The sequence below is a fragment of the Semicossyphus pulcher genome, unplaced genomic scaffold (genome assembly GCF_022749685.1).
Source record: "Semicossyphus pulcher isolate SPU_LCO1_2020_fin unplaced genomic scaffold, fSemPul1.0.p SCAF_14, whole genome shotgun sequence".
Classification (NCBI taxonomy): Eukaryota; Metazoa; Chordata; class Actinopteri; order Labriformes; family Labridae; genus Semicossyphus; species Semicossyphus pulcher.
In genome coordinates, this window is record NW_027211648.1 from 28,426,531 (window position 1) to 28,453,686 (window position 27,156).

At 42.1% G+C, this 27,156-nt stretch overlaps 1 protein-coding gene across 4 annotated transcripts in view; it reads right to left on the minus strand.

Annotated features, from left to right (window-relative positions):
• Window positions 1–22,195, minus strand: part of myt1lb (myelin transcription factor 1-like, b) — a 138,013-nt gene extending 115,818 nt beyond the window's left edge. The window contains exon 1 of one of the 4 annotated variants that reach the window (XM_069661295.1): window positions 21,938–22,195. The gene's annotated coding sequence lies outside the window, so the exon portion shown is untranslated. Of the gene's footprint in view, window positions 1–21,280; window positions 21,672–21,937 lie in introns of those variants that run through there. The other 3 variants (XM_069661294.1, XM_069661296.1, XM_069661297.1) reach the window with 3 other exon arrangements.
• Between the last annotated feature and the right edge of the window lie 4,961 nt (window positions 22,196–27,156).

A 27,156-nucleotide genomic window follows, 5' to 3' on the forward strand; every position in this document is an offset into this window, starting at 1 on the left:
GGAGGGTACAGCTGCTTCATAATGCTGGCTCTGTGGCAGCCATGATTGAAGGATGTTGTCTGAGAGACACATCCAGAAAGTAAGTCATTTATACACGCAAAGTGAAGTGGGCTGCAACATTGAGTTTAAAGCAACGTGATTTGCATTACAATGAGCCAATCTGGGTGAAGGTGTTGTTCTTTAATGTAAATCCTCCCAGATTTCTGTGTTACAGATACGAGCACACCGCAGATAAAGAGTGCGAGTGTTTCAGCACGTTGCAGATTTGAATGTGTTGCATTCGAGGCCTGGTGCAAACACTACTAGAGACTAGATCAGTAAGAAATTTTGATGGTTCAACGTGTTTGTTTACTGTGTGAGTAAGAGGCCAGCTGTTAATAGGATCTGAACACACAGCCAGACAAAAAAAACACAAAGACACACACAGACACATACTGAAACCACCAGTCAGACACTGGAGGGTCCTCTGGGGAAAAAAGCAGCGGGGGCATAACAATGACTCATCCAAACGGTCACGGAACACACAAACACACACTCACACACACACACACACATCCTGCCATGGCAGCCAGGCTGTCAGATAGCATCAGCACACAGCCCATGGAGTACTGTTGACAGGTGTGGCCCGCCAGTCACGCACACGCACACCAGCCAGTCACATCCCCCAGACCCTTCGCCTGACAGGGAAACACATGTGATAATGTACCCCATTCGGTGACTCTGTGTGTGTGTGTGTGAGAATGTGTGTGTTTGACAAAGAGAGACAGATAAAGTGTGTGTTTTGTCACAGTGCGTGCGTGCGTTGTTGGGTTTACCTCCATGCTTAGAGTGGTTTGATATATGTGTGTGTAATGCTGGTCTCTGCAGTGCTGGTATATGTGAGTGCTGCTGTAGCTGTGAGTACTGTGCAGAGAGGCATGGAGACGGCTCCAGCCTTGCAGTGAGATCAATAGAATAATACAAAGCCTGACTAATTCTCTCTATTGTGCGTGTGGGTTGAACAGTATGGAGCCATATGCCTCTGTATGTTTGCTTGCTGTTACATATTTTTCACAGTCTGAATGCTCGTTTTGGGAGGACACCTGCTGCCTGTAAGAATATATACATATCTACATGTAATATACAGCATGTGTGTAGGAGTGAAGCAGATGACACCTGCACTCTGTGAATGCATCTGTGCAGTGAATGAACGCCTCAGAATGAAACGCCCTTCACACATACAGCCTTGCCTACGCCTGCAGGTACGCACAGCAGGATTTTGCGAGGTAGGACATGTTTCTGGATCATATCACACATTGTGATCCCGGACCAACAATGCGATTAACCATCACCGTCCTCTGACACCGAGCTTTAAATTGATTTATGCGACACTAACTTTTCAAATTAAAGTACAATTCAACAAAAAAAAAAACACTTAACGCTTTAAACTCACTACGAGGACATGTGATCATGAAGTATCACTTTATTACTGACGTCTTTATGACATATAAAAGCCAAACAGAGCATCTATGAAAAGACTATTTTTATATAGATATTATATATATATATATATAGATTCAAGTGATTTATGGTTGTTAACAACTTTTCCCTGTCAGCAGAATACGACAAATGCATGTTTGAAAGAGATATAAGAAGATAACTCCCGATAGAAATTAGGGATGCACGATTTTCTTTGCATGTTATTGGTATCTGCAGATTATAGCTTTCCGCCGATATTTTCCGCAGATAAAACAACGCTTTAATTCCGCCTAAATGCTCGATGATTCCATAAAAAACCTTGATGTAATGCTACAACAGTAACTCGGCGCGAGTGTGTTTCCGAAACGGACAGCAAGGTTGATTTCTTTATATGTATTTGTTCTGTACAATAGTTGTGGCTGTTGTCAGGATTGTCTCAGGGAGAGCATCATCCAAGCCTGTCTAAGCTGTATGAATATGAGTTTTATTTGAAGGAAAATGTGACAAATAAATAAAGAGTAGGCATGATATCAATTCCACTACAGGGAGACTTTATGTTCTCTGCAATTAGGTGGAAAAAAACATGTGCCTAATATATCGGTATCGGTATAAAAAATCCAATATCGTGCATCCCTAATAGAAATGGATAACGATAGAGCGTGTGCAAAAGCACGAGCCACCTTTGGTATGACACCTATCCTGAACCCTTTTCCTCCTGAACAGGTAATACGTCCGTTTTATTATGTATTGTGCAACATAGCTGTTTTCAGTCCACGGACGTCCCGGAGGGAATTAGTGCTTTAAACAATGTCTTATAACATAATGGCTAAATGTTGTTGTCTTATTATTACGAGGACAGGCAACACTAGGAAATGATTGATTTACGTTAGTAGGTGCACCAACGTTAGATTACAAATGTTAATCTTACATGACCACCAGGGTTTCCGTTAAAAACAATCTGTGCCGGTCCACGTGTCCTGGAAGCTTTCAATGTTACAGACAAATGGGTAAAATTACGGTCAAATATTATCTGCAATTATTTAGCTTAAAAACAGCTGGTAGGCAGGCTATTTCAAGGGCGTAGAACTGGGTGGGAAAATTACTGAAAAATTGGTATACATGTTTAATGAACAATAAGTGATTGATAAAGCTTATGAATAATATTTAATGAACTTTACGCAAAAAAAAAGTACAAAAAATAAGCTACAGCTATGGTCGAATACCCACGTCATTTAGAATAATCGAATATTCGATTATCCGTGCCCATCCCTAGTCCATGTGCATGCGCACTCTCTCTCTACCTGAGGAAGTGCAGTTAGTTCTACATACTATATATTTATCAATCGGGATATATTTCACTGAAATCCCTGATGCGGACTTCGCAGGCCGTGGAGAAACTCAAGCCTCCATAACCGCGGAGCACTGACACCACAGCGCTGGCATCTCGTACGCTTGTGGCATCGATGAGAGGAGCTGTGGCTGGTGCTGCCGACGTGTCCTCGCCGGTAATTCCTTTGTCAAAATGACCAATAATGGTTCGGATGGCTGGGTTAGCATATTCCTGAAGCGCTGAGGGGATGGAGTTATAAAAAATCTGTGAAAGATTTGAATTTTAAGACTGGGGGATTTTAATATGTCGGACTTCAACAGATTTTACCGGTAAAATAACGGCAATTTGTGGCTGGATAACAGAAACCATGATGACCACATATAGATACAAGACCTCATCACTACGCACCTTGTAAACACCTGTATGTAAAAAAAAAAGTAGCCACATCAAGATGTTTACAACACATGGCATTAGTCTACAAGGGCCTTCAAAACTGACACAAAATAAAAGTTTTCAGAGCTACAATATTTACTTTTTAAAACCAAGTCTCCACCTACTGCAGAGTTAGCGAGTTCGCTTGCTAACTTGGTAGTTAACAACGAGGCTCAACAATAAACCAGAATGTTGTCGTTTGGTTCTAGATTAAAGATTAGACTATGCAGGATGTTTGTTCAGGCTTTATGAGGATTTGTGAATTTCCATTTGCATCCTTAGCATGACACAGTTTTGAAAGAGACGGCAGAGGGCTGTGATTGGTTGATAGAAATGTTGGTCCAGGATCGCAGTGTGGGATGTTGGTCGAGTGACTTTTCATACATCGTGCCCAACAGTACGGAGCTCTGCACAGTAACCAAATAAACAGGACGAAGGGCAAACACACAAACACACAGCCCTGCGCACAAACAGCCCTGAACAACGCTGTGAACGTGTGTAAATGAGTTTTCTACCTGTATCCCTGCTCATTGCTCAATCCTCATTAGAAGACCATATGTTTGGAGCGTGGAACAAATAATCTCATTGTTATTAGAGAAGTACGCAAACATGCACGCAGGCACATGCCACGCATTCAAACACGAGAACAGATGGACAAACACACTCGCACGTGCGTGCAGGCGTCCACACACAAACAACATCCACCCACACCCGGGCACATTAACACACACACACCCACAGACGTATACAACCCACTCTCTTGCCTCTAAGCAGTCTAGTCCGGTTACTACAAAGCCCACCAAAAGCTCTTTGCAGATCAAATAATCATGCCTTCCATCTGTTTCCATTTCTCTACATTAGCTTTGTGAAGGCGCCCTACAGACCCCGTTAAGAAGCGCCGCAGCCATGGGTAAAATAATGATTCCTCTCTCAACCCCCTACTCCTCATTATCTCCATCCAAAGCCAATTCAATGACAGGGAGTAGATGTGGGCCAATTGCATGTGCGGTCCTTTTGCTGTTCTGTAATGCCGTCTTACTGTGATATTATGCAGGGCTCGCAATGTAATGGGCTTTTTATAGCGTATGAATAGTTATTTTTATGTTGTTACGGCATAAAATATAGATCATAGTATAGGCTTTGTTTGAAATACGTTGCCCTGAATCCTTTTGATTTCTTCTTGCTTCCTCTGTAGTGTGAGTGCATTTCCTATATTATTTCACTCCGGCCAAATATATTCCGTTATTTAATGAAAAATTCAGACTTCTCCTCAGAAATTACATTTTCAATAAATATGACAGACTGTGCGGACTTAATACACACACTGCAGGACGAAAATGAATTAGTGAGATGCATAATGCCACCATCTTCCTCGTACAATGAGGTGGGAAGCTGATATTCAGCCTGTGAGAGTATGTGCCATCTTGCCAATGAGCTCAGGAAGAGGGGGGAATGTTTGGTCCCTGTTATGCAAGATGGAAATGAGTTTGCCACGCTTTGCTGTAGCCAAGCTATTTTGGAACGGCTCACATCGGAAAACGCTGGGCCGAGCAGGAAAATTAGGTCATTTACAAGAGCAGGGCAGTGCCTTCTTTCGGGAAGCGAGCGGCGGCGACGAGGGCTAAGACTGAAAGGAACTAAAACACGTAGCGCTATTTATTCAGGGCAGGTGGTACACAGATATGAGTAAAATGAACAACACGCAGGAGCTTAACACAAGCAAAGCAAAGGAGAAGCGCTTTAACAGAGACCTGAGAATGACCTGAATACATTGCAGCAATGGAAGTGGAGCGAGGATCCGGCTCAGAGTGCAAAGCTCCACATTCCTGCTGCAGTTTGTAGCAGATCACACCACACGCTATGACTTTCTTGTCTGTATGCAGAGACCGCTGCTGACACAGAGGGGCTGATTTATTATGCATGGGACTGTGGGGCGCAATTGGTGCGAGGGAATGAGAAACGATGGCATCCTCCTTGTTATCAGTAAATATGCGATCCGTCCCCCTCGTTAACTGCTGAACTGAGATGAGGAAATGAAGGCAAAACTTGCACCGACCCCGCAACCCCCTTTAACTGTTATATTTGAACTAATCATCCACGAGGACAGGGAAAATCCTGTTACAGAAACCTGGATAACAATAAGACAGAGAAGCTACAGTGAGAGCTAAAGCAGAGACAGGGAGGGAAGATTTTGGGAGACAGACAGGCGAAGAGAGAGACGGGGTGAGATAAATAAATGAAATGACAAAGGAAGGACAGACAGGGCGAGGGCACACGAGGAGACACAGATGTGTGTGTGTGTTTTTGTGTGTGTGTGTGTGTTTGCTGGAGGGAGTTGGTAGGGAGACCCAGGGGTGCCATGTCAGCGGTTTCAGGGGGCCGTGTCTGAGGAGCCCTCCAGGTGGCAGGTGGATCTGCCCTAGTTTAAGGAGCAGGGTCTACTAACACACTCATATCACACAAAACAACACACACACACACGTCTGTGCATCAGGCTTTTAAACAAACACAAACGACTTTACGTACACATGTTTTTTTTTACTCTATATCACACTTATTTCACACCACCGTCCTGAGAGGCCCAAAGACATCAGTGCACAGACGCTGTGTTTTATTATTCCTCACTGTTATTATAAGCTGTATTTATTATTATTTTCGACATACCATTGTTATTAATGCAACTCTTGCTGCAACTATAATTGTGAAATAAATATCTTAATGAAAAATATTTTTGCTTTTGTCATGTCGCGTTCGTGTGTTTTAATTCCAGGTGCTTCTCGTAAACATAATTACAGAAAAGTGACATAACTGATGAACCTGATGGATCTGAGACCTTTTCTCTGTTAACGGTGGTTTGTGTGTAAAATGTTCAGCTTCTCCCGATGACCCCAGATTAGTTTGACGCCGCACTCAGAAAATAAATGTCTCCAGGGTTTTGCGAGGAGGATATGTTTCCAGATTTGGTCATTTTTCATTCTGGAGACTTTGGATTAGATAAAAAAATTAAAACAGTGGGAAGACAAAATTTGGCCTGGTTTGTCATAGTGTAGACGTTTTTGTTATTTTTCAAGTATTCGTATTCTGTTCTGGCTCAAAGCAGACGGCACCCAGGCTGGTCAACCAGCAGTAACGTGTGCGCCAGCTTTGAGTTTGTCCTGGTCACACTAGCTTGAAAATAGTACTGACTCACTGCTAAAAGATCCATTTAACCCAAGAACTACATCAAAAAGCTGAAGGTGCAGCGGCTGCATTGTACAGTTAAGAGCTACCTTTCAGGCCGTAGTAACCTGACCTGGTAGAAAAAGTCACACCGAGGGCTGCACAATTAATCCAGATCACCGTTTTGGCTTCCCACGATTAAAGAATTGATTGACGGTGGTATTGATGTTTAAAATGCTCATGCAAAATGAAAACTGCTCCACATCAAATCAAGCGCTCCCTAAACTAACAGCCTCCCCTAGGGGGCGATGGAGAGGTTTTCACTTCACTTTTGGGGGAGCTGGCATGTCATGCCATCAGCGCCTACATTGCAGCAGCAGTTTAGAGTAGAATAGTAAACAGCAGAGACGGTGTTTCGGTGACATTCAGCCGAATGGGCTGTGGTTGTCGTGGTTACAAAGGTTGCGTACCTGTCCTCGTGAATGGCTCTTTGTTGTTTTTCATTAGGATCTCAACAGAAACTTCTCTGTTACACCTTTCAAGTGTTGTTTGTGCAAACGTGTCCTGCTCAACGCTCAGTCGCGTTTTGAACGCTGCTTGTCGTTACGCTAAAACAGGAAGAGAGCGAGTCACTCGTTAACCCGAAACACCGGCCCCTTGAAACAGTTTGGCATCGATTGTTCGGAGGTATTTCAGGTTTAGGGCAAGTGATGCTAAGCAAGAAAAAATAATATGCGAAGAGGTCATGAAAACTGCGTCTGCATCGCAGAGCAACACGACTAACTTGTTCAAGCAGCTGCAAAAACAGCACACGGTGCAGAATGATGAGTGTGTGAAGGCTGAGAACGAGCTGCTCCTCGGCCTCGTCCAGCCTCAAGTCAGACATCCAGAACAGAGACGCTGTACAGAGACACCCAAAGAAACACTGAAATTACCCACGATGCACCAAATTCAGGTAAAGAACCTGATTTTAAGTCTTAGTTTGATGCAAAACTTGTACACACGCTGGAATATAGCACAAAATGGAACTTGGAAAATGTGAAAGTACATTAAAATAAAGTGTCCCTAAAATTAATAAATGATTGTGTAAATGTAAAAAAAAATGTTAAACTATTAAATGATTAATAGTCTTGATCCCAATATTGATCTAAATAATTGTGATCACTTTGGCCATAATCGCGCAGCCCTGGTCAAACTGCCACTTCAGTTCCCCCACTGCTTCTTGTAATTCCCTGAAAGCATCAACACACTAAATCTCTGATCAAACACTGACAGAGCATTGCGTTGCCTATATGGATGCATTTACTGACGAGCTCCTTTGACAAGATGTCACATCACAACCAAGCTCAAAAAGAAAAGAAACATGATCGATTTCACTCAACAGAAAGACAGATTATCTAAACTTAAATGGCCTTTTAAATGCAAGCATCGTTCTGATTCCCTTTAAAGAGGACTGAAATTAAAAAGAAGGCGCTCGAATTGTTGTCTGACACAATCCTCTCTGCATCTGAGTTTGATTTTTAGAGCTAGTCAAAGCAGAGCGTAAGCACTAAGTGGTCAAAACTGAATCCAAATGATGGTTCCCCAAACAAAAGCTGCATGTTCACAAAACAAACTTATTGATCTGCGCTGTGTTTTCTGCAAATGTGTGTGTGTGTCAATATTTATGCGTCTATGTTTGTTCATTTTCAACTGTTGCCTCAACTTGCATGTTTGTGTGCATGTGTACACATGTGCCTGCTTGCATTAGAGAATATGGTACGACGCGTGTGTATGTTTGTGTGTGTGAGTGTGTGTGTGTGTGTGTGTGTGAGCTGTCAGTCCTAAAGAGGGGCTATGCTGCTGTCATGTGATGACACCTCTTATTTGCTGCTGTCCTGTGAAGCGGAGCTGAAGGCAGAGGTCAGGCCACCCTCACAGAGACGCAGCGACTCAGAGCACATCATGTCTGCCTGCCTGCCTCCCAACACACACACACACACACACACACACACACGCTCATACATAAAACAATCACAGACATTTATCTTCATACACACACACACACACACACACACACAATCACGCTTTCTCTAACTCTGTACACCAGCTGCATTTATTTTAATAGTGAGTAAAGTTTGCTTCTCTTTCAACATGCCTCCAGTTTTCTGCGTGTGCTGCAGCTAAAACACGCAAATATTTCAAAGGGAAAAAAAAGCTAATATGGGTCAATAGCACAACAAAACTTGCCAATTTCACCGTCTATGACAACAACATAGTGTTTAGTACAATACCTTGTTTATAGGACCCTTTGATTTCTGCAATGCCGTTGCTTAAAATCTGTTTTCAACGTAACATTATTGACATTTTTTACATGCAAGATGCGTCTGTCCTCCCTCCTCCCTCCTCCACCTCACACACACACACACACACACACACACACACACGTCAAAGACACCCTCTGAGACAGGTCAAGCCCAGTTCAAACCAAAGATTCCTGACTATAAAAAAAATAATCTTTACGTTGGCTATAAGTTGAAGCAGTGTAAGCAGCAACTCATCCTCGGCTGCTGTTAGGGAGCAGGGCCCGTTTCAACAGCCAATCAACTCGCACAAAAGTCAGCTGGGCAAGTTTGTTACAACCTGTCAGCTGGTCGAAATGACACCAAAAAAATACCAGAAGAATTTGAGACTAACAGCAAAATACAGAGCAGAGGAATATCCAAACGACTGCTATGAGTCAGGAGAGCAAAAGGACGCAATGTTTTGTTTTGTTTCAGAACTACTGTAGCAATTACTGAAATGCAAAATAGTTGAAGGCCAATTCATTGATTTTATTACTTTTTTTATTGAATGTTTGAAATGTTATCCCCCACCACAAGTCCAAACACTCTCTGATGCCAAAATGTGCTTGAACTGTTAAACACAGAAGCCAGAAAGAATGTAAACGTAGACCACAGAATATGGGGAAATAAAACAGATGTCATAGGGAGTAGGGATGCATGATATTGGATTTTGCTTGACGCTTGACGGAAGAGTCGTTGTACAAAAGGTCACTCACGTTTCTGAGCGCACCTGAACGCAGCATCCCCCCCGAAACACAGCAGTGAGGGAGACATGCCCGGACTTGTTTACTGCAGCTACTACGCAGACATCAGTGATCGCCGACAGACTCTTTTAATCGTGAGTGCGTCCATGAATATCTAATTAGTTTTGCACTGATGTTTATGTTACACTCTGTTAGCGTCGGCTTTGGCCGCGAGTGTTTTTTCAGCGTGTTTGATGTTGTAACGTCCGGTAAAATGAGAATGTGAGCTAACTGTTAGCTAGCTGTGAAAGTTGTTTAACTTCTGTTCATTGGCTCGAGTTTCTGTGATGTTTTAGTCTTTATTTGTATATTGTTGATAACATTGCGCAGGCAGTGCGTGGGCACACTCGCGCTGAGTTAATGTCGTAGCATTACGTCAAGCTTTTTTAGAGAATCATCGAGCATTTAGGCAGAATTAAAGCGTTGTGCCGATGCAGATATGTCATTTTCGAGCCATAATCTGCACATACCGATAACGTGCTGATAATATCGTGCATCCCTAATAGGGACCCATGTTAAGTCAGCAGTACATATAGTTCTGTATTTCTGTCCTGCACATCAGTGTTTCTGTGGAAAAGAGGAACCAGTCTGTACATGAGGAGCCTGTAATAAGCCTGCTGAATGCAACTCTTCACTCATCACTCCTCCCTACACCTCAAACACCCCCCGCCGCCCCCTCCTCCTCCTTGCTCCTGTAGGCCGTCCATTCGTCTCGACCGGTGTCACATGTCGCCATCAATTACCCATTAGACAGTGTAATATTCGCCCAATATTGCCGGCGTGTGACTGGGAGATTTTAGAGTGATCAAAACCGACAAATCTGATTTACTGAGCTAGCATAAATAAGGAGATTGTGCCCTCCCTGATTGCCCTGTTGAATAATGGATGCCTGTTTGGTAATCATTTTCCAATATCACACCACTTTCCCCCCAGACGGGCCTACAGAGTCCTCTTTTTTTCCCTCTTTCTCTGTTTCCTGTTACATTTCCTCCTGAATACCTTTATATGCTTGTTACCCTAACACGCCGTGATAGAAAGGTTTACATGTCTGGCTGTAACCAAACTCTTTGTCTCTTTGACCCAAAGTATCTGGGGACTGTAGTGACGCTGCAGTGATAGCGTCATTAATGAGGAGGCGGGTGTTGTTGTGATTGAAACATTTTGCTTCCTGAATCATCTTTTCATTGTTTGCGGAGACAAAATGTCAACAGTCAATGAATAATAGAGCTGATTCAATTAGTAAAAGTTTAAGCAAAATAAGACGGCTGATGTTAAAAATAATTAACTTCACTAAACATTAATGCCAGACTAAAAATGAGTTTGCATCCGGACACAAAATGAGACTAATGTTCTTCTGACTTATCACAAACATGCAGCAACACAGGTTGCAAAAAGACGTTTGCACACTGTGTTACATGCATTAATATATTAATTTGCAACCTTTCCGTGCTCGACCTTCATCACGTTCATACATACATCGATCAGACGGAACGTGTTTTAGCAGCTTTTGTCATTGTTTTCAATGAGCTTTTTGGGCGCTGCTTTTGCGTTGCAGAGCGCCTCGTGTTTTTCCGCTCTGTGCGCCTCGCGTTTTTGAGGAAACGCTCTGAGCACCTCAAGTTAAAAAAACTTCAACTCAAAGCAGAAAAGCGCCCGACGTCATTGGCGTTTTTTCTTATTGTCAAATCGGATGAAAGGAGAGGCGAGCCTTCTGTCACTTTACAATATAACGGTTAGGTTAATGACAGCTAATGATTCTGTGGTTGTCTTAACAACAGTAGAAAAAAAAGCCGCCCCCAGCTGCTAAAACGCGCTCTGTCTGATCGGGTGTTTACTTCCACAAAAAAGGCAGTGCGGTTCGCCTCGCATTTTACAGCCTGCAAAACGCGTTCTGTCTGACCGGGCCCTTAAACAAGGAGTGGCTTGAGTCTGCACCCAATGACATCGTGACGGCATAATAAATAAACATCTAAACACCTATATTAGAATAAAATGAAATTGTGACACCTTGAATTCTTTAAAGCTAAAGACCCAGCTCTTTCATGAACACCTCTGCACTTCATCATATTGATGCTATTGATGGTGATGACATTGAGGATGTTGTTGATGATGCTGATGATTATTATATAAAAAGAAATAAAAAAGTGCACTTCCTGTCAGCACCAGTGTCCGATCGCACATGAAGCTGCTTGTTGGCTCTTACTGACTTCGTTCCCTCCTGTCTCGATCGTTGCTTGTGTTGTACTAACTCTCAGGTGTACGTCTGCTAAATTAAATTGTAACATTGCATATAAAAAAATACATTCCCAGATATTGCAGATTGCATCTTTAAATTAACCTATGGGGAGACAATTACTGTGGCAAGTGAAAATGAGCAACACTAAATAAAAAGAACCCCGAAAGCTGCATCTATATATACATCTGTTGAGTAGCATTAATCAAGCATTCCTCTGAAATTTCAAGACTCGGGTAACACGGGTAAAACAAAGTTGGCTTGAAGCCACACATGGCTTGATCCAAACTACTGCCATTAAAAGGCTGCAAGTCTTCTACTTTTTAACTAATGAGCCACGTCAAAGTCGCATTTACATCAGAGCGACAAAAACATGTTTCTGAATTATATAATAATCAATCTGTTTGTCATGTTTCATCAAAGCATTACACACTTTAGACATCTAACACATGCCTCCCTTTGCATGAGGAACATATCAGGAAAACCTGCCATGGTTGAGCCCATCACTGAGCTTCATGCGAACTTGAGGTTCAGCTCACTAAACCAGCTGCAATTACAATCCCTGATAGCATGTCCTCCCTGCTCTGCATGCTGGCATCAGGAGAATTAACAGCACTATTCAGATGGTTTAGCACGGGGCACAAAGGATTGAACTGCCTGCTTTTGTAGCTTCCTTTTCCATCATGGTTTACATACACAACCTTCAGTTCATACTAAATGTACTACTAATACTAATTGTAACCCCGTGACAGCAACACGCACACTCAAGGTCAGTGCTTTGATGATATCGTAGCGGCTGCTCCGGTGCTCTTTGTAATATTCTTCAAGGCGCAGTTGTGCCTCTAATGGGAAAAGGCCAAACCAGGTTATGAAAATCCTTATTTACAGCTAGCTGCCTGGCTGTGTGAAGTAGGTCACAGCAGCTCCTGAAATGGAACGAACCTCGCTCGCACCGTTTAATACGTTTCTTTTGAATGCTCGCTGCCTTACAATGGCACCGGAGGGAGAGACACAAACACAGCTTTTCCTCTCCTCCTTAGCGAGCGCGTCCTGACCCTACTGTTAAAAATGTGTCTGCACCCTGTGGGAAAGTCCGGCTTTTGCTTGACAAAACAACAAAAATAGACAGCAGCATCAGCTCGAAAGCCTGTAAATACCAGAGGAGGGCAGAGGTTTGGTTATTAATGCTATTAGGAACTTTCCAGGAGAAGCTTTCACAGAGACGCAGATCAGCATGTTCTCAGTGTGAAATGTCTGAGGATGAAAGGATGCAGAGCAAATCAGCCAAGGGTCAGTCAGTATGGCCTTACAACAACAGATCCCAGTGACTAACATATCAGAAGGGCTGGGCGATACGGCAAAAAATATCACTTGAGTTATATTTGTTCTACATGAATCAATATCTATAATATATAATTTGATAATACTGCCAGCAGGAGGAGTATCCTGGTAATGATGAAGGCCTGAAGAAACGTTGTCTATCACTCATTCTTGAGGCTGTATTCATTTAATAATGTAAAGATAATTATAACTTTAACTTTAAAAAAAATCTGTGTTCCTTCTAGGGCTGTCGTTTGCAATCCAAATTCAATATATCGTTCGAACCTGGTGAATTATTAATAGTTCGAACTGTAATGATGTGAGGAATTGAGAGCAGACTACGCTTGCCCACGAACAAATGAGTAACCTGCTGTCCAGAGTCCCAGAATGCGATCACGTTTACAGTAGTGTTTATTCCAACAGATGGCGATAACACGCTGCCTGCTACAAACCAACGGAGGAAACTAACGAGCCGAGCTGTTGTTAACCTTTCCTGCTTCAGCGTCCCGACCGTAGTCAAAAAGCACAGCGGAGACTTATTGTTGTTCTGCTCCAGGGCCAAAGCTGTAGCTAGCTTTGGGGCTAACTCTCGTCACTTTAATAGGCCAGCAGCAAGCGAGACACGGGAGGGCGGCTCGAGTCTTGAGGAGTCGTAAGCTTTAACAAACAGCCTAAACTGTACTTTAGTTCTGTTGTTTATACAGCTACCGATCACTCTTTTCTCTACTCTTCCGACACTTCACGTAACTCGTGCACACACACTTCCATTCTCTCTCACTCGCTCTACCACCCCACTCTCACGGCCTTAACTCTTTCCCAATCAGAGCTACGCTTCTAGTACAAGACCATTCTACAGAATCATCTCGACATCGACGCACCTCAGAAGCGCTGACGTTAGTGTGCGATATAATTCGAACAAATCACGCTGAATTCTTTCAAAGCCCTGGTGTCTTCTAATATGTCTCCGTTGCTCTTGTGCAGACACAGCATGTCTAGGGGAGCTGCAAGCCGAGCTGCTGCTAACATTACCTCAGCTTGTTTCTAGTAGCCTAGCTTGTTTTTAGGTTAGCATTCGGTAAATGTTCATTGTTCCCAAGGTTGTTCTTGGTGGACAAATTATCTGCAGAGGTCTCCACCTCTACAAACCAAACATACACTTTGGTCAAAGCTGGTTAAAACACAAAAGAATCAGTAAAGTAAAAAAGTTTAAGAATGAAAACCAGTTTCCCGACGCTGTCCCGTGAGGGGGCTGCTAGCAAACCACCACTAATGTCAAAATAACTGATGATGTGATACCATTTTTTGTTAACATCTCCCCTCAGCTTAGGAGGACAACACAAAGTCACTTTTAAGATGCCTTCCTGCCCCTCTGTTCCATGCATTTCCCCCTCTTTTCCAGAGGACAACGACTTTCTTCAGCAGCTGGTCCGACACGTTTTGCAGTCGTAAATGAGCACGCTCAAAACCTCCAGACTGACAGGCTGTTGTCTTGTTTTTACACTGTGTAATGCAGTGAGATCTGTCAACATCATGCTAAAATGTCAAACATTTACCAACTATCACATATCAAGAGCATATTTTCACCCAGCCGTACGTAACAGGCAGGAAAATATAAAGCTACTGTAACCTATTCTGGCACTTTATGTTCATCATCATATACTCAGACATTTGCAACTTACACAATATGTCTGACAGTGCTGTATGAGTGTGAGGTCCAGGCTGTAGGTAGGTGTAGGTGTCCCCCGGGGTGATGGATGCCTGTGGGAGGCTGTTATGCCACAAGGTGAAAATGTCCATTAATCAGCCCCACTTCCTCCTTTGCTGTGGCTTTCCCATTACCAGCGCACTTCGAGCAGCCTGATTGGTTTTTAATTGGCCTGCCCGCCAGGAGATAGATCATGTTTTCCCTGAGTAAAGGCACAGAGGTGTGTGTGTGTGTGTGTATTGTGGGGGGGGCACCATTGCTATCTCTGGAGGGATACCCACACCTAAAATCTCTCTCTGCACCTATTTTACAAAAGGGAGGAACAACCATATCAAGGCGCTGTCCTGTCGTAAAGTATTTCATATTTTTATGTTTTCCAGTTAAACGTTTTGTTTCCTTTCTTTTTTAAATTCCAATGCTGATTTAAAGCTTTTAATTATACACGTACTGCATAAGAACATTGAGCAAGCACATCCCTCTTTAAAAGAGACTGAAATCACATAGAAGTACATCCTAACAGAATCACAAAGATGTTTTCAGTAAATGCCTCACCCTCCTGAAACACTGCAATGACTTATTTACCCCTAAGAACCTTGACCTCTTGTGCTGCACGGTTTAAATCGATCTAAAATAACCATAACAGCAAGAGCCTTCATTCTTTGTACAACAGAAAGTTAAAGCTTCCATCTTTGCGTCACAATGTCTTCAATGGTTGATGATGTCATTGCGTTACGCTACACCGGTGTACAACATGGTGACGACGGGGAAGAGGCCGTGAACTAGCCATGGAAGCTAGTTGTTTCCATAATCCTGTTTAAATTGGTCTAAAATAATAAAATAATATTGGTCGCGCAGATTTTAAGGAAATATGAAAAATTCAAAGATAGATAAATGACATTATTGCAAGCAAAAGTACCAATGTAGGAGCGACACCGTCACCTTCACACTCATATTCAGCGGCGCCTGTTTAGCTCAGCAGTAAAACCACGCATGTCATGTACAGAGACTCTCACTTTGCTGCACGTCATCCCCGCTCTCTCTTCCCATATTTCTGACTCTATCCACTGTCCTCTCTAATAAAGGCAAAGGGGGAAAAACATCAACATAAAGCATCTTGCAAAAAGTACTCATTTATAGGGGTGTGAATCTTTCAATATCTCACATTCGATTCGATTTCGATTCTTACGTTCACGTTTCGATCCAAAAGCGATTCTCGATTCAAACCGATTCCCGATTCACAATCAATGCCCTATTTGTTACAAAGGGGTTTTTATTTCAGGATTTACTCCAGTCTGCTGTGTGCTAAGAAAACCGCAGTGGCAAATTATTACATGACATTAAAGCACCGTCAAATGTGTTCAAGATTATGCAGCTTTTATATTTGATACAATCATGCAAATACACAGAACCGAACACAAAAGTGCGTTTTTGCTTAACTTGCAAAAATAAAACACTGTTTCATGCTCGACTTCAACTGTAACATTTAAGAAAATCAAGTTTAAGTTATAGGAAATAAGAACAGACCAGCTACCTCTGTATTTATCAGACACCTGCCACATTAGATCAGATTTTTACACAGAAAACTGTAAAACTACTATTTTGTATGTTTTTCAAAACAATCACAATAATGCTCTGCAGCTCTTTGAGGCATCGATTTTCAGCTTGTGTGGGCAAATGCAGATCCACGTTCACAGCCGTGTGGCTTTCGTGCATCACCCGGGCCAGGCGTCCGAGATGTAGTGAGTGGGGAATGTCGCGAATGACTGGGTGGGTCGAGAGGTCCACGCATCGCAGGTAGGGGCTATTCTGTGGGCGTTGGTCAAGGCTGTTGGAGCTAGCTGACGTTAGCAGCGCGACTGACTGGAACTGCTGTACAAGCTGGAAATGGTGCACGGCAAACAATGCATGCAGCGGGTTCGCCAGTTTGCCTTGCACAAACTGGCTGATGTTGAACATTTACTTACTTAGGACGAAAAAAACGTTTATAAAAATAGATTAAGACTTTGGTCATATTGCTCCCTAAATGATTACAGCATTCCTATACTTTTATCAATCTCTATGCCTGATTAACTACATAAACTTGTAGCATTAGTTGTACAGATTCTAGGGATATGATGCATTTGGAAATACTCCTGGAAATTACATAACAAGCACAAAACACCAGTTTATGCCCTTGCAGAACATTTCTACTGCAGAGTTAAACGAGTTAACAGAGGCATTAGCTCTATCTGGATGGTTGCTTCCTATTTCATTGATTATTTATACAGCAAACATACAAGAAGACAAAATAACAGTATTTAGTTGAGTTATTAAATACAGTAGTTCCATGAAGTTATTTTGGGTCTGAGTGATGAATGTTCCATAATTAAAAGCCTGTAGCAGCGAGCGCAGCAGAGATGCATGTGTGAAGGACACGAGAGCAGCTACATCTTACACTGAGTAGACATCAGTATTGACATTGTGTCTGCTCAAATAGATCAATCCCCTCTCCGCCCTGGCTTGACCACGTCATTGAGGCTGATTGGAAGAACACATTGATTCCCCATGGTGTCTTCACACAGGTTCACGAGGTTACACATGCACCACGCAAACCACAGGCTGATCCCTCTGGCCTTTGTTCGAGATCAGAAGACTAAAAAATGAGACGATACTGGAATAATGTGAATATGAGAGGAAATGTTTAAAATAATCTCGGCTGCTGCCTAATCGATTCGTGTCGTGCTATGATTCATCTTAAGGAAAGACGGCAGACAGCCTCCGTGGCGTGGGCAAGCATACTGCAGGCCAGCTCTTCTATAAGAGCACCACAGTCTGGCGTCAAGGGCAGGTTATGTTAGCAGGCCAGTGTTTGCCTTCACCACAGGGAGAGAGGCTGATCTGCTCTGTGCTGGGGAGATATTCTCCAGGTGTTGGGCTGGAGGTGGCATGAGCTACTGGATGCTGCATTCAGCACAGCACAGGCTGCAGATGGCAGTGATTCCGAGAGAGCGTGCAGGTAATCCGAGGTTAAATCATCTTCACCAGGTTACAATTTTAAACTATAATTACTATTCAACTACAAAGAATTAAAGGTACAGACATAATTTGTTGCAAAAATTGCAAGGTGCATGGCTGTCTTTCTTTAATTTAACAGGAGACACGATGCAGCCACCACAACCCAAACACAAATCTTTATTTTATGATCAAGCAGTTGTGCCATAGTAAAAATCTTTCAGTTCATTTGTTTTAGTTTGTTATAAAATAACTAATAACGAGTCTTTTTTATCGTATTATTGGGCTGATTTTATGTGTTATTTCTCTTTTATTGGGACAACTTTTCTCCCTGGTTTTGAAAGCATTTCTCCTGCAGTGCGGTCTCCTCCTCATGACACACATGGTGTCAGCAGCCTCTTCTTTCTCACATGTGCGAAGACGCTTCATACAGACGGTGTATGACGCTCGCACTGTTCTCTCTGTGCAGAAACCCAAACATAAGGAATGTACTCAAAGGAATTACTTTGTAAATGGATGTGTGAATTTAATGATCAACAATCAAGCAGCAGAGATGAAAGAAGATTGATCTATTAATTATTCTCAATGATACATTTATTTTGAGAATCTAATGGCACGTCGAGATAAGGTTGAACATGTTGTCCAAAGAATCAATATAATTTGATACAGTTGATTCACACAATGATTGATAGGGGTTCTATTACTTCATCGATCACTTGAGTTACAAGATAATATGTTTTTGGATACTGTAGCCAATCTCAAACCTTTTTTATTAATAGTCAAAGATTTATCATTATGTTTATTTTCTTAATTGCTGTTTATTAATAAAGGCAAACGTTAGTGGCTATCTTAATTGCTAACGATAATACAATTGTTTGGATGGCCAAAGTGTCGGATGTCTCGGGGCTGTGATAAATACAAATGCAGATCCAACAGTTCTGGTTGCAGAAACTTTTTTAAACTTAGATTTCATGCACACGACGTTGTGTTTGTTTATATTATGAACGTTTTCCTGAAAGTACTTTAAAAAACATGTTCTATCAACTCCTGTACTGTGACAGTACATCGCTTATCATACAAAATTAAGAGATGTCCTGTACATCAATTAACACCAAAGTACTGAATATGATTCTGAACACATTGCAGTCATTCGAGTTCATACTTCTGCATGTGCAGAATTCCCACCAGTGAAGGAATTTGCAGAAGTGACCACTTCAGCACATCACACAGACCATTTACTGCAGCATGATTGCAGAGTCATGCTATGTTACTGCATGGCTAAGACATGCTAGTCTGTGTATGTGTGATCCAGCCACTCAACATGGAGGCTAATATTAGCACATGGCTGCCCCTCACCCCCAACCCACTGCTGCCAATAGCATGCAGGGGATCCCCAGGAGGCTTTTTGCTGCTCATTCATTAGGCTGCTGAGGAGTAAGGGACATACAGTTTCTCCCACGCGAGGCTGCCGTAAAGACTCTGCACCCATCTGCCGTACATGCTTTTAAAAAGCTGCAGGTTTTCTTCATATTACAACACTGTGTTTAGTCATAGGTACAATAAGTATCTACAATTTATAACAATAGAGTAATATACAATGTACCGAGCACAGAGGCAGAGACTGTCACACATTACAGCACCTAAGTACAGTGCATGAGTGCATTTCTTATGACCTTACGGTCCATATTCAGCAATCCCATCAACACTCAATTTCCTCTCCCCTCCAGCTCTGACTAGACTGTTGTGATTATGACGGGCAGGGTTCTTCTACATTCATACCAGAGTGAGAGAGGGAGAGAGAAGGAGAGACAGAGAGATGGGAGGGGGGGTTCCCGCAATGTTGGTCTCAGCAAGACCCGGGTAGCGTGCTTTCCCTCTATAATTTAATCACATTCAGCTGTCTCCCTGTCCTCGGCTCGCTCAGCAAAGCACATCAGGCACCATGGTGGCACAAACACGCACGCAGTCGCACACAGACTCGGCACACCAACACGAGTCTCCCCCTAACAAGCAAGACATTTACTTCCTCTTCCAGATAAAGGAACAATCCAGAGAACATGGATTCACTTCATGCACAGCTTCTTAAACAAACTGCCTCGATGAAGTGATTTATGCAAGATACCGGGCACTGAGTGAAAGTACTAAATATGAAAGCTTGCAATTAAATGATTTCAAATATGGAAATCATGACAGGATTTAGTGGCTGCAGTGTTCACAAGCTTCTGTCTAATTTTGGTATTATAATAAACATCTCTGATCGGACTGGATCCATAAAACTAAAAACTTCCAGATACCAAAGGAAGGATTTTGTGGAGAGGACCCCTTCTACGGCAACATCATGCAGGTTGATTTCTTGTCATAAAAATCTTCTTGGCATGGGAATACGCTGTGTTTCAATCCCTCACAGTATCCCCAGATGTCCCCAAACATTGTCTCCATCATTTGTTGACATGAGAAACATTCATTTTGACACACATTGGGCAAAGGAAGAGAAGACACAAGTAGCTCACTTTGTGTCAGAGCTTTGTTTGTCTTGACAGAATTAAACATGTTGCAGCGCATCTGCCTTCTGCTGTGTGTGTACAGTATATGCCACCCACGGGAGCACGGGCAGGCGCAAACAACAACATCTGCATTGTCTTTTTTCTAACAGGAAAAAACAGAGAAATACTGTGTGTGTGTAGGATGAAATATAAACCGAAGGGACCAGTTCACGCGTGTGCAACTCAACCAAAGAGTTTCCTGCATTTGAAGTTTAGAACTCACGCTGTCTTCCAACTTCAAATTCTCTCCTTCGCTTCCATCAGGCTTTTTTTCTGTTTCCACTACTTGTAATTGTTTTCTGGCGTGCACAGAGCCTACCCTCCCTGGATGCCAAACAGCATGTTCGCTACCTTCTAAATCTCAGACTGACAGCAAACAGAAGACACAAAGTTAGAGACTGATTTTACCGAAGCATAAGAACACTTAGAGGGCATGTGGGAGCTTCATTTATACAATTATTTTTATCATATTACAAAAATAAACAATTTAAACATGCTTTTATTTATAGTGATGCTTTCAGAAAACTAGCCAATTCTGCAACACAAGTGAACTTTGCAGTGCAGCATTATCCACAGCAGGAGCACAAAACTTTTAAATGCACGCTGCCATTAGACCTCTTCTTCTGCATGCTACTTTGTGCAATAAAACTGCAATGTACAGGGCAAACTTATTCATTTTAAGAAGGTGAAGCAATTCCAAAGAGTCACAACCAATGCAACATAGTCGTAAAATCATCCATCCCGGAGCAACATCACTGGAACAATTGTAAACTAACCAAATGATTGAAGCTGTCGATACTTTTCCTACATAAACCGCTGCACCAGCACCATGAGAGCACACTGTCCGAACAATCAGTTACAATGGAGCAAACAACACTGAAAGAAAACTGAACTATCCTGAAATAAGACTTGTAATTGGTTGATCTAGTTTTTGGTCACGCCACTCAAATATAATCTTTACAAGACTGTAGACGATCCTAATGTCTTCAATCAACTTAACAGCAAAGACATAAGATGCCACAAACAAGCACAAGTGACCTACCAACTGCAGTCTTCTCTTTAAACTTTTCCTCCTGCTCTCCAGAATGCGCTTCCTCTCCTTTTTCTTTTACTTCTCTTCCTTTACGCTCTCCCCAAATTCACTCACTGTGCTCACTGCAAAGTTGTGCTCTCCTCCTGCATGCAAATCATTTTTACGACTTGAGAGATGACTGGGAATGAGGGAAGGAGGGAGAGCGAAGGGAGAAAGGATGACAGAGGGGTTGGTAGAGTAGAGATAATGGTTGGAAGGCGGGCGACCAATGGGCCTGGAGCCTAATGGAAAAAGGGAATCAGGACACACCAATGAGGCGCAGCCTGGAGAGAGAGAGCGAGGAGGAGAGAGAGAGAGAGAGAGTGAGAGAGAGAGAGCGGAGGAAACAGGCGAGGGAAGGAGGGATGGCGAGAGCACAGTCGGGAGGAGACGGTGTAACGCAGACCGAGTGAGACACTGGGGGAGAGAGAAAGCACACAGAGAGATAGAGAGAGAGGGAGAGAGAGCAGAGCTGTGCGTAGAGGGTGTGCACGGTAGGAGGAGAGAAGCATCCCAAGCGAGATGGAGAGACCGCAGATCAGAGAGGAGAACGAAAAAGAAAGAGAAGCACAAAGAAAAAGAGAGAAAGAAAGGCATAGGAAGGAAGGAAGGAAGGAGCTGACTTACCCGGGTACTGCTAGTGGCATCCTTCACACACCGCCTCGCAGACTCCACACACACATGCACATGCACCCACCCCAGCGATACAGGCGCACGCCGCGCTGCCGCTGAGACTAACCAAAAGCAAAAACAACAAAGGAGAGGACTGCCAAAGCCGACTGGTATACCCTAAAGCAATCGTGTCTGTATGTGTGTATCTGTGTGTGTCTGTGTGTGTCTGTAAGTGTGTGTGTGTGTGTCAGGAAGAGAGGGTGGGAGTGTGTATGAGCATGTGTTTGTGCTGGGAGGAGAGGGAGAGATGTTTGAAGGAAGCTAAAATGCTCTCTCTCCTTTCCTATAAGCTGAACCGGTTTCCTTCTCTCTCTCTCTCTCTCTCTCTCTCTGTCTTTCTCCCTCTATCTGTGTATCTCACTCTCTCTGTACACTGTGCATGTATGTCCTCCAACACTCAATATGTTCTCTCTCCCTCCCTTTGCTCTCTCTGCCTGCTAATGTGCCCTCCCTTCCTCTTCTCCCTCTTATACATTTATTCAGGGCTGCAGACTGTCTGCTCCCAGAGTCAGTTCTTCCCACGGGCCCCGGGTGGTGAAGGAGGGAGGGAGGGAGGGGAGGGAGAGGAGGGAGAATAGAGGGAGGGATGGGGATGATAGCGAGCCATGTGGAACATGTGCAGTGCATGTATTTCAAATGGGAATGACACAAATTTGTGGCTTTAAAAAGAGGCACAATGAGCTCCACTCGTGGCTCAGTGCACATTATTTGGCCCGGGATCATTCACAGAGCTGAGAGAGAAACAAGATGCAAACTTAAAGGAAGTCTCTCGCTGGCTGGCTTGCTGTTAATTAACACTCTTTTCCCCCTCGTTCCAGCTTCGAGGCTGGCTGAGCACCAGAATTAAGAGTGCAGAAGATGAATGGGGTATTGAAACAGGCTAGTTGTAGCCATGTGTTCAGTGATGAGCACTGCTCGCAAACAGGGGACAATATTTACAATATAAGCATGGTGGAACCATAAAGAGGGTGACACTGATGTGCACTCTTGTGTGAATGAAAATGGGAAAAACAAGGTGATGATTTCCATATTTACCCAGATATGCAAACACAAAGAACGCTAATTTGATCCCTGAGACATCATCATAATTAGATTATAAATTAGGTTCATTTCTTACCGGACAAAAGGTGCTAATTCATTCTCTTTCCACCGGTGGGGGAGGCTCGGCTGAAGCTGCAGCAGCAGCCTATAGGCAGAGGAACAGAATATCAGGACTCCTCATATGCTCATCTGACAGCGACAAGCAATAACATATTCAAATAAATTCATGTTTACACATAAATATTCAGAAGAACATTCACAGACAGTGGCCACATCGAGCTCTTCCAATGCAGTGTACATGTATAAGAGGCACATTGTTTTGATCTTCCCCATCGCAGTAAACAAATCTAATGTCATATAGGAGTATTTTACAGAACCAACAAGCACTGTGCTCTCCAACAATGCTGCCAGGCAGTGGAGGAATAAGGCATGATAAGTACCCTGGTGGGTTGGGACACAGATGCCCTCGAGGCGTTCAATATTAGCAATTTCAAATTCTTATTTGGCTATGTTAATGCCAATCAAGCACAATTAATTTAGCCCACATTCTTAAGCAAATAAACAAAGGGGGAGAAATGAGCCTGAATGAGGAGAGAGCCGTTAATTTGAGGAATCATGACACGTTAGGAAAGCCTGAAAAATCCGTGTTTGAGCAGTTATTGTATTATGATAGTCACTCATGTGTCAGCACAGAAGCAGAAGTCTCACACTGTCAAGGCTTTTTTAAACAGCGGCCTCCCTCTGTTAAATAGTTGTTATAATGTGAATCAGTCAGTGGTTAAAAAGCCGAAAGGAAACTCATTAGTTTAGACCACACAACTTTTTTTCTGCAGAGTAACCACTCACAAGAGACAAAAATATTTTTGCATAAAAAAATTGTCAGTCAGTAAACTCATGAGTTGTGTTGGCTTCATGCAACTGTTGGCTAATTTCTCCAGACAAAAAACAGGGGAAGGTTTAAAACAAGCACTAAAGTCTTTTCTTCCTGATAGTGGCGACATTTTTTTTTTCTCTCTCTGTCTTCCACCTCCTTCTTCATGCTTACAGCTGTGTTGCAGCCGCGTTCAAACAGCAAATCCATCTTTGTCTGTCATTCGATATAAAAAACGACTTCAAACAAACATTAGGAGAAAAAAAAATGTGAGCGTGATTGCATTTGTTGTGACGGTTGAAGGATTTTGGCAGGTAATGATCGCATTGAAAATACAAATATTAAATGTAAAATGTGGTCTACTGAACTTACATCTTGATAGAACTTAGTATAGTAAAAACAATTAGGATTCATGCATGACTTGTAATTTTCAAATAAACAAATCTCAAGTATCTCCTTCGTTCTCCAAAGCATCCATTCGGGAAACAGTACCTGAATTTAAAAAACAACTTGAGAATGTTTATGTGCCCTTGACCCTCCTGAATATCGAGGTCTAATTGTTCTAAAGACATGTTTGTGTCAACATATCGCCTCTTTACGGCTTTAATAGCAACAGTAGTATCTCAAATTTATGGTATTCAGGAGCAGAGTTACACACTGAGGAATTGTATTAGTCGCTATACGAATCACCTGCTTACCTGGAACACCTTCACCTTTTTACAAACAAAGGTTGAGCTAGTGTTCACCTTTTCTCTACTTTACTTAACTTCTTTACTTAACCTCTTGAACTACTTTGTGCTGTTCACAATATTGTTCGGTTTTTTTTTTACAGATACACGATATTATCGGCACGTTATCGGTATCTGCTGATTATGGCTTGAAAATGACATATCAGCAGATATGTCATTTTTCTGCCAATATTTTTTGCTGATAAAACAACGCTTTAATTTTGCCTAACTGCTCGATGATTCCCTAAAAAACTTGACATAATGCTACAACATTAACTCCGTTTGAGTGTGCGCGCACTTCTTCCGCCAAGCGTGAAAAAAGGTGCAGGATGTCTGCGGTATGCCAGTCTTTCAAAGTTTCCGAAACAGACAGCAAGGTTGATTTCATTTGATGTATTTGTTCTGTGTAATAGGTCAAATCTGCCCTCGTTGTGGCTGTTGTCAGGACTGTCTCAGGGAGAGCATCATCCAAGCCTGTCTAAGTTGTTTGAATATTACAGTTTTATTTGAAAGAAAATGTTACATACAAATAAATATGGCGTTTTGTACATAACCTACGTTTAAGTACTTTTCTTATATTGCCCAGTGAATGTGTACATTTTAAAAAGCACTGTGCTATGTTACTTCTGCATCTGCCAGTAGGCCGCTACAATAACAATAGGCAATTCCACTACAGGGGAGACTTGATGTTCCCTGCAAGTAGGTGGGAAAAAAACATGCGCCTAATATATCTGTATCGAAATCGGAAGAAAGGGTTGGAAAATATCAGCACATCAGCAAAAAGTCCAAATCGTGCCTCCCTACTTTCAACCATATAGACCTCTTTCAAAGTGGACATTTAGCCTGTCAATCACAGGTGTTACTGATTACATTTATGACAGCTGCTTATCATTTGTGTCTTGTGCTAATGCTCTGCTGGTGTGACTACTAACACATGCTCCTTTTACTGCTAAGAACAGCTTCATGTTGTTTTTGTTGCAAGAAGGTGTTAAATACTTTATCATCATGAATTACTTACCTTCATTTTGAAGTGAAGCTAGTTTAAATCACTTTAACATGACGACTATATGACCCACTAACGCTCAATTTAAATTCACATTGATTTTAGCATCAAACGGGCTGCAATATAATCGAGCAACATCATAAAAAACGTATGACTCTAAGCAAACTGAGTAATTAATTCTTTTGTTTCAAACGTAGCAGTAACCTACCAAAGTAAAAGCGACACTTACGCTAAAGAGAACGTTACAAGCTAACGTTACGCAGTAGTTTATAACTTTTTTATTTGACTTACCAGTTAAATTCGGAATCTTCACACTTCATTGGGATGTAAAAGACATGTAAATGTGATAATACACGGTACACACAATTCATTAATTGTATAACTGTCATAGTTAGCTACTTTAACTTCTTCTAGCTAATTAGGTTACCGATAACTAAAGTTGGCAACAACGGCTGGCTGAAGTAAGCTACGGCAGCCCGACATGGACAAGAGAGGTGACGACTGAGTTATGTTGATGGACAGTTCCCGGTGCTGAAACACTCGCGGAGACCAACAGACAGAGAAAAAGATGCGACTTTCTCATGTGTTTCTGAAAGGGGGCTATGAATCTTGACCAGAGAGGGGAGGGAAAATATAAGAGGGAAAGTAAATAAAATGCCTGATGTATAGAAACCTCTATGTGAAGCCAAAGAGCAGAATAAAGCAGCACTTTTTTCTTCAGATTTCAAAAAGCAACTGTTGCTTCCGAAGGAAGTATCAAAACAGTACTTTATCCTTCTGTACAGCATTATCTTTCACTTTTTTCAAAAAGTACTTTTTTTAACGCATTTTTTATATATTTTTTTGTGCATGCTGAAAACGGGGCTATTAAATCAAAGATACTTTGTAATCATTAAACAGTCAGCCATTAACCGAGGAAAGGCAAGAATATATGTATTATTATATATTATTTAAAAATAACCCCACCTTTGATTATAAATCATACAAAGGAGTACAGTTTGTGTTATGGGTGTACACTGTAAAAGTTTTCACCTTATTTATGAGCTTGATTTTTTTCCTTCCTTCCTTTTATACTAGTTATGTCCAAACAACTTTCAAGAATGTTGATTTTAATTTTTTTCCTTTTAATGGCATGCCTTCTTTAGGATCACCTTTGTAGTCTAAGGACTGTTACCCTGTCCATAGTAAAAATCTAGATATATCTTTGCGACTAGACATCTACATAGCCAATTTAAAGGCTGAATAATGTATATTATAATACATTTTCTTTAACGGTCTGGCTTGTCTATCCAACTGTATTTTGTCATATGTAGCACTGCCACAGGTGGAAATCTGAATTAGAGTTATTCCAACACAGACAAATTTGGGAACTCTGCAGAAAACTAAATCCCTTTCATAAAGATTAGGGTTTGTTTTTGCACACACATAAATCACAATTATTCTTTCCACAAACTGTAAATATTTTGAGACAAATAAATTACAAGCATTGTCCAACAGTCAGACATCATTTGATTGGGGCTTCATAATTAAT